We start from the raw sequence: 7,147 nt of genomic DNA, 5'->3' as shown, positions 1-7,147 counted from the left end.
AGGAGTAGTAATTTAGTTTTCTGGTTAGAACTCAGTGAACTTAATATTTGCTGTGCGACATTTAACTCATTTAGGTAATTATGCTTAATCATCAGTTACAGGCTCCAGTCATTACAGTGAAATGAAGACAGAGCCTGCTGTGAATGACTGTTTAGTGTGTCACATTCAGATCCTTTATAATCCTCAACCACCCTTCTCCTTAACTCTGACTGACACACTCTCACTTAGTATAGAGTGTGTTCAATACTTCAGTCCAATGCCCTATTTTCTCCACCACGTGTCAAAGACAGCTGGTTGACTGGCCAGTCAGGACAGAGCAAAGGTCAACGGGTTATGGTGATGTAAGATCCATACAGGAAGAGGGTCAAATGTGTGAGAAGAAGATGAATGGAGGAAAAGAATGGGCAATAACTGTTGAAGTTTTCCTTGAAGCGCCGTCCTGTCTGACTCACAGCTTTTCCCACAGGGGCCCCATGTGTGTACTGGCATCATCCGGATTAGCTCATGATGGGAATACAAAAGACACAGACTGAAAATGAAACACATTCATTGGCATCAAAGAAATATTTCTGGAATTTGGCACATCTGTAGTCTTTGTTGTCTTTCTGCAGATGCCATTCGCCCAGGAGCAGAGCTGCACAGTCTGAGGGCCCTCTTTGTCGTTTTTGGATGAGTCAGTGTTTTGTGCGTATTTGCCTTGACTCTGGTATGTAATATGCTCCGGCCTCACATTAACACTGCTTGCGTCAGTAGTCAGTCAGCGTATTGGGCGCAACCCCTGCCACCTAGACGGCACCCACAGAGGGATGTAATGATGCTTCATCCACATCCCAAGCAAAACATTCAAAACATCATGGAAGCTCTGTTGTTTGCGAAGCTCTGTTGTTTGCAACAGCGATCCTTCCTGTCGATTTGACAAACATGTGATGGATGCAGATGCTGACCACAGAGTACTGGATAGAAAATACAACCAAATATGGTAGAAGAGCTGTTGTTCCAAGGAAAACTAAGAGTTTCCATGTGTTTGCGAGATTAAATTCTTTCCTGTGAAAACTTGTTATGTTTACTTATTATTTGATTTTGGGGTTGTTGAGGTTAAATCAACTTTGAAGCTACATTTGACTCTATATCAACAGAACTATCTTTTTAGCTCTTTTATTCATAACAAAGTGGGACTGCAGACTAATTTTGATGGAAAAGAATATTACATTCTTAATAATTTCGATGCTGTAGATCCTCCATTTTGTCTGGATGATTTAGTAATAATTACTTCCAATTTAGTTCCACTCTCCACCAACATGGAGTGATTATTTAAAGCTTAGGGAGCTGGAAGTATGTATATGCTCTAAACTACATCTGGAATATTCCTCGAAGTGCTGTCAAACACTGCTGTAAATCTGTTCAATGGCCAGATGGAGCTTAGGAGTGAACTTTCTTCAAAACAAGTAGTAAACATGCTAAAACTAGTTTAACGAGATGGAAGTAAACCAAAAATATAAAGCTCAAAGGATTTGAAATAAAACAATACTTAGGTAAGAGTCTACAGCCAGCAGCTCTGTGAGGCTGTAGGCTACTTAGTCAGACATGATTTATCCTCTGGGGACCATGAATGTCTGTGCAAAATTTGCCAGTGCACACACAATAAATTTACTTTTTTTTTACTGACAGCAAGCCTGTTTCCAGTGAAAACCATAAATGGCTTTGAATACAGAGTGCTATGTCAGAGAACACTTGCTCTCCAGCTTTAAATGAAGCATGACTTGTAACAGTTTGTCGATAACTGATAGCGATGCCTTGTGATGATCACCAGCTCGAGGTCATACTGGCTGTGCAGCCTCATATTTCAAGTGTTGTTTTACTTGTACTTGAGATAAGCGACAGAAACCAATCTGGTATTAATCTGACCACCTTGGCGAATTAGTGCTATGTAAGCAGACAATGAGTAAGCCCAAGGGCTGAATCTTCAACAAAATGTTCTGACCTTTAGTAACCTCTGTCTTTGAAACTCTGTCTCCCTGACGGAACAGTCTGTTCTTGAGTTTGTGTGAGATGAGTCCCTGGAGTTACAGCAGAGTCAGGTCCAGGGCTTGGTCAGGATGGGGGCCTCCATTGTTCACATTTGTCTGTATCAGTGTGTGTCTGTATGTTGTCTAAGTATTTGTGTTTGTTAGGCAGCTCTAGAGAAAGCCCTTTCCTGTGTGGCGCTGGAGGTTCCTTCTGGGGCTGGGCGGCTGGCGGCCCTGCAGACACTCTGTCTCGATCCAGTTCCACGACAAGGCCTTACCATTGTTCTGACCCTCAGTCCCTTTGTCCTGTTCAGTCTACCTCCACCGCCCACCCCCCTTACAGCTAGGCAATGCAAGGCAAGGCAAGTTTATTTGTATAGCACATTTTAACAACCTGGCAATTCAATGTGCTTTACATAAAACATAAAAGCAACATAAAAATATATTTTAACTCAATTAAAAAGTTAAATAGAAAGTAAAAATACAGGAGAGTAAAATTACAGTGCAGTGTAAGATATTAATCGAAAGACTCAAATTTGATTTAATAAATGGCAGCGGTACACAGGCTTGATTTAAAATATCTGAGTTTCAGCAAAGCTGCATATTTCTGAGAGTTTTTTTCTGAATGTAGCAGAAGATAAGAAACATATTAGAAAGATATTTTGGCCGTATACCATTCAGTACTTTATAAACCAACGGCAGTATTTTTAAAATCAATTCTTTGACATAGAGGACGCCAGTGTAAAGACCTCTGATTTTTTTCGGTCATATCAAACATGTTTGAAATTTACAATTCAAAATCAGGTGTAACCTTATGATTAGTTCTGTAAACTCCTCACACTACAGGATCATTTGGGCCGATAATCTGTTCCAACCAGCCTTGGCTAGGAAACTCCCCGCTTTTGTTGCGACGGGAAAATCAGACACAAAATTGTCCCAATTATCCTCTGGTCACTATTATTGCCTCTTTGGGCTGTGGGAGCTTTCTATGGCACTACGTAAGACTGAAATCCTGGGCAGGATTTCTATTGCAAGAACAGCGTAATGCTTTACTGCACCACAACACAACAAAACTCTTCAGCAAGCGAGCTATAAGAAGAAGCAAAAAGTATAGAATCTACAATGTAAGTTATTTGGAAGAAGCTAGCTCTGTATTATTAGTATGGATATCATGTCAGAGGCTGCGAAGAGACTGATGAAGATGTTGTCAGGAGAAGAAAGGCAGAGAGTAAATATTAGACTGGCTTTTACTTGTTGGCATGGCTTGCTGTGTCTTGTGTAGTTGCGCTTGGTTGATGTTTGTCTGTGGTAGCGAAGTTGTTGACTCAAGCTAAATCAGCCAGAGGTTTCACAGACGGACTTGAGATTTTTAGCTAGAAGCTAAAGTTGATGTTCGCAAACTTACTAGATGATGCACTCGCACATAGGTAACATTACTGTGAGTGCTCTTGCGTCGGTTGCTGTCTCGCTTTGTTAGGTTATCTTGCCACCCAGGTTTCAAGCAACATTATGCTGCTGCTGGTGGAGAGCTCGACACTGGAGCCGGATGAAAGGGGCAAAATAACAAGGCTCAGCAGCCTGTGGACATAATGTTATTTAATGCCAGAGGATGTTGACAGTGGAAGCAAAGAAGAGAAAAAGAATTGGATGTTGGCAAGAGCTTCGTGAAATAAAAGGCTGCCGAGACAGACGCCGAGCAGGCATTCTTTCTGTGGGACAAATCAGTAATATTGCTGTGTCTTGTTGTCGCACCTGCTTGATGTTTAGCTGTTAGCAAAGTTGGCGACTTGCTAGTTATTTATCGTAATGCAATCATATGAAATGCACTTGTACAGCTCTTCTTATTTACAGCAGTGGGGAATTACACCAAATCCGACACAAAAGAACACATCTTATAATGTTGCTTTAAAGAAGAGAAAATTTGAACAATACAATTACAACAAATTAAATCAATACATGTACATGAACAAAGCCAAATAGTCCTGTGCTTAGGCAAGTACAGTGTTAAGCTATGCTATGCACAATTAAGTTACGTTGCCACTCCGTAGAGGAAAAGAAGTTGATTTGACGTGCTACTTGTAGCCAGCAGTTCCGTTGTGGATTAGCCAAGCAGTGAAGAAATGTGGTTTCCTATTGCAGTCTTTTGCTGTGCCACTTGTCTGTTCTCCTCAGAGTTAGCTACTTAGTGCTAAGCTACTTAGTTGCGTTTGTTGCTTGTTAAAGTCAGAGCCATTTAAAGAGGGGTCCAAAATGCTTGATCGTCACATGGTTCATGGAGACCGCAGGTAGTTTCCAGAAGTCCTAGGTGGGCTATTGAAAATGAACGAGAAAAATGGCAAAACGGCGATTTTAAGCTATTTTTTTGTAATTTATAGAATGATAGCGTTGATTTACAATATTTGTACAGCACACTGACACCTGGATGAAGTTACATTACTATTTTTTAAAAAGGAGGACATATATTTTTGACAATCACAGCTACAATCACCTACCTTGTTGCCTTTTTTTGGCTAACCTTACATTGGAAAGTGTTCCTCTTGAAAACACGTTTAAAATTCAGATCTGAACATTCCTTTTAGTAATCCCATGATACCAGGATTACTTCTCTTAATGACTGATGTAATCTTTATGACTTCAGATAGAATAGACAGGTGACTATCAATGATTTTCATATATTAATGTAATAAATCTCCAATAAACTCAGAAATCAGCATGTTAAGTGGTTTGTGCCTGTCTTAAAATGTACTACAACACGGTTTATTGTGCTGTGTGGAGATGCTGCTGCAGTCGGTCAGAAAAAGGAGTACGAAGGTATGGTTTCCCAGCTGATATGGAGAGGAAGAAAAAATGGATGATTCAGGTAAACAGGAGCAACCTTACAATCAATCAGCTAACAACAAAATAATATGTGAGGTATTTTTTCCACAAAGAAAGAACACATCACTGGCTTAATGTTTGGTTTATTAAAAACATCACTGCAGATAATCTTCAGGCTCCACTGAACCCCCTGTGATACTTGTGCTGAAAGAGGTAGAACATAAGAGAGAAAGGGTTATACAAACCTTCACATCTGTAAAGATTCATCCAGGTCATGGTTATCCAAGAAAAGTGGAATCGGGAGCAACTGGACCTGGGTTGACCTGGCAGGTTTGATTGAGAAAGTTATGCATTGTTAAGTTTTGGAATTTTATCAACAGCTTTTGCTGCTGATGTTGGCATCAGTTACTAGAATATTTTTATTTTTTCAAAGAGGTCTCACACACAGGAACTTTGATGATGATGTGATATGAATTTGTACAAAGTAATTATGTAATTAGAGTAAACATATCCAGTAAGAAGTGAGTGTTCACCAGTATCGTGCATTCAACCACTATGATGTATTAATGTGGGTAAATAAACCAGAATTGTTTGTGGAAAATAAGCTCAAGTCTCTCTGCAGGGACATTTTGAGGCAGACCAGTTTGTCAGGACCAAAAAGTCCTAGCTGCTGATCAAAGCTATACTTTTAAAAGTGTAATAGGTGTAATAAGTATTAACTCTTAAAAAGTATTGTATATAAATATTACATAAACAGAGCCATGTCTTCTACTTGCATCAGTTTCAGAGACTGAGGAAAGAAGGAATATAGAGACTAAGAAGGGATGCAGACACTGAGAGAAGGGAAAGAAAATAATATAACATTTTGAGTATGATTTCTTATAAATGGTATACAATAATAGGCATTTACAATCGTGTTGTTTTCTATCTCACCATGGTCCACTCAGTACTCTTTAGCATCACTGCTCCTCCACCATGCAGAGTCTACTGCTCTAATATAACTAATGTTTACTATGAAGATTGTTTTATAAAAATAAATAACGTTTTGAAATATTTTATTCATACATGCACCACTAATATATTTAAATAAAATTAAATACCACCCCCCAAAAAATACGTATTTTAAAATAAATTAATTGGCTGCCCCTGTTTATATTGTGTGCTGCTAACTTTATCCATTGCCAGTATCATAATTTATTTCTTAATTAGTTAACCATTAATGTCCGTAAATCTTCTAATTTAGGGGGGGGGGGATCCACCAACATGCTTTAATGCACATGTTAACTTGATTCAGTTATGCTAATAATCTCATTTTTTGCACGTCTTACCTTCCCAAAAGCATTTTCTATTGCAGTTCTGCTGCGATGCTAGCACTTGATCCTAGCATTTGATGCTAACTTCCGGGAACTATTCACACGCTCCATGATCCGCCATTGCTGTGAAAAACTGGTCCATTGGAGTGAACGGAGATGACGCGACTCTCTCTTTAAAGGGCTCTGGTTAAAGTTAGCTGGCAGACTCTGTGTCTCTGCCGCTCAAGCAAACAAAACTTGTTGTTGTTGTTGTTGCAAGCTCTAGCGGCGCTGTTATAACATCAGAGAGATTGGTTCTGCTGTACACCTGGTTGTTGTGGAGGTTTTGTGCTATCTCTCCCTTTTGCAGCTGTCCATAGCTGTGTCCTACTAAGAAAAAGACTGAAAAGGCCCTCTGGATGATACCACTGTTTTGAGTACATGTTAAAGTACTGTCGTTCCCTCGTTGTCTATTAATTTCCCAGATCACTTGTAACCGGTGGATTTTGGTTTCCAGCACTGCAATTTTCTGTAGAGGTTTTTCTTAGTCGTCCGTGGAGAAGTGCAGCATCTTGCTGCTAATTAGCTGAAGCTAGGTACGTCTCCAGTCACTGCCGTACAGGCTTGTGCTGTTGGTAAGCCACACCTGCGTAGTACCGAGGAGGTCAAAAAAGTGTTGAAAATATGCCAAAAGCCTATTTTATCTGAATATATTACCATCCCAATGATTTATTGGTATCCAGTCGATGTTCGAAAAAAACAACGAATATCAGCAAAAGATTTCATGCAGAAGCGAGAGCAAGCAGCAAAGCGTCTGCACTGTAAGAAAGCAGGAAGTATCCCTCTCCTCATGTCTCCTACCCTGCAGGTGCAGCTGATCCACGGCCCAGAGAGGGAGGAAGTGCTGGCCTAGAAAACAATACCTCAATTCCTATTTATACATCAATTCATTATTGTATTTATGTGGTTGCCTGCTTATTTTTGTGGTTTGACATCAGTTTGTGTAATTTTGTAACCGCGCTGGATTGTAAA

The 7,147-nt window shown here is 39.8% G+C and overlaps 1 long non-coding RNA gene across 1 annotated transcript; it reads right to left on the bottom strand.

Annotated features, from left to right (window-relative positions):
• Nucleotides 1–4,946: 4,946 nt before the first annotated feature.
• On the bottom strand, nt 4,947–6,913 carry LOC119892368. Its single transcript, XR_005442543.1, has 2 exons — nt 6,152–6,913; nt 4,947–5,027 (listed from the first exon to the last, which is right to left on the bottom strand). It is a non-coding gene; the product is annotated as an uncharacterized LOC119892368 (long non-coding RNA).
• Between the last annotated feature and the right edge of the window lie 234 nt (nt 6,914–7,147).

This window comes from Micropterus salmoides, unplaced genomic scaffold (genome assembly GCF_014851395.1).
Source record: "Micropterus salmoides isolate LMB-PRFRI ecotype aquatic unplaced genomic scaffold, ASM1485139v1 Ms_hic_scaffold_7, whole genome shotgun sequence".
Classification (NCBI taxonomy): Eukaryota; Metazoa; Chordata; class Actinopteri; order Centrarchiformes; family Centrarchidae; genus Micropterus; species Micropterus salmoides.
The sequence above is the reverse complement of the archived record's forward strand: the minus strand, read 5'-3'. Positions and strand labels throughout refer to the sequence as shown.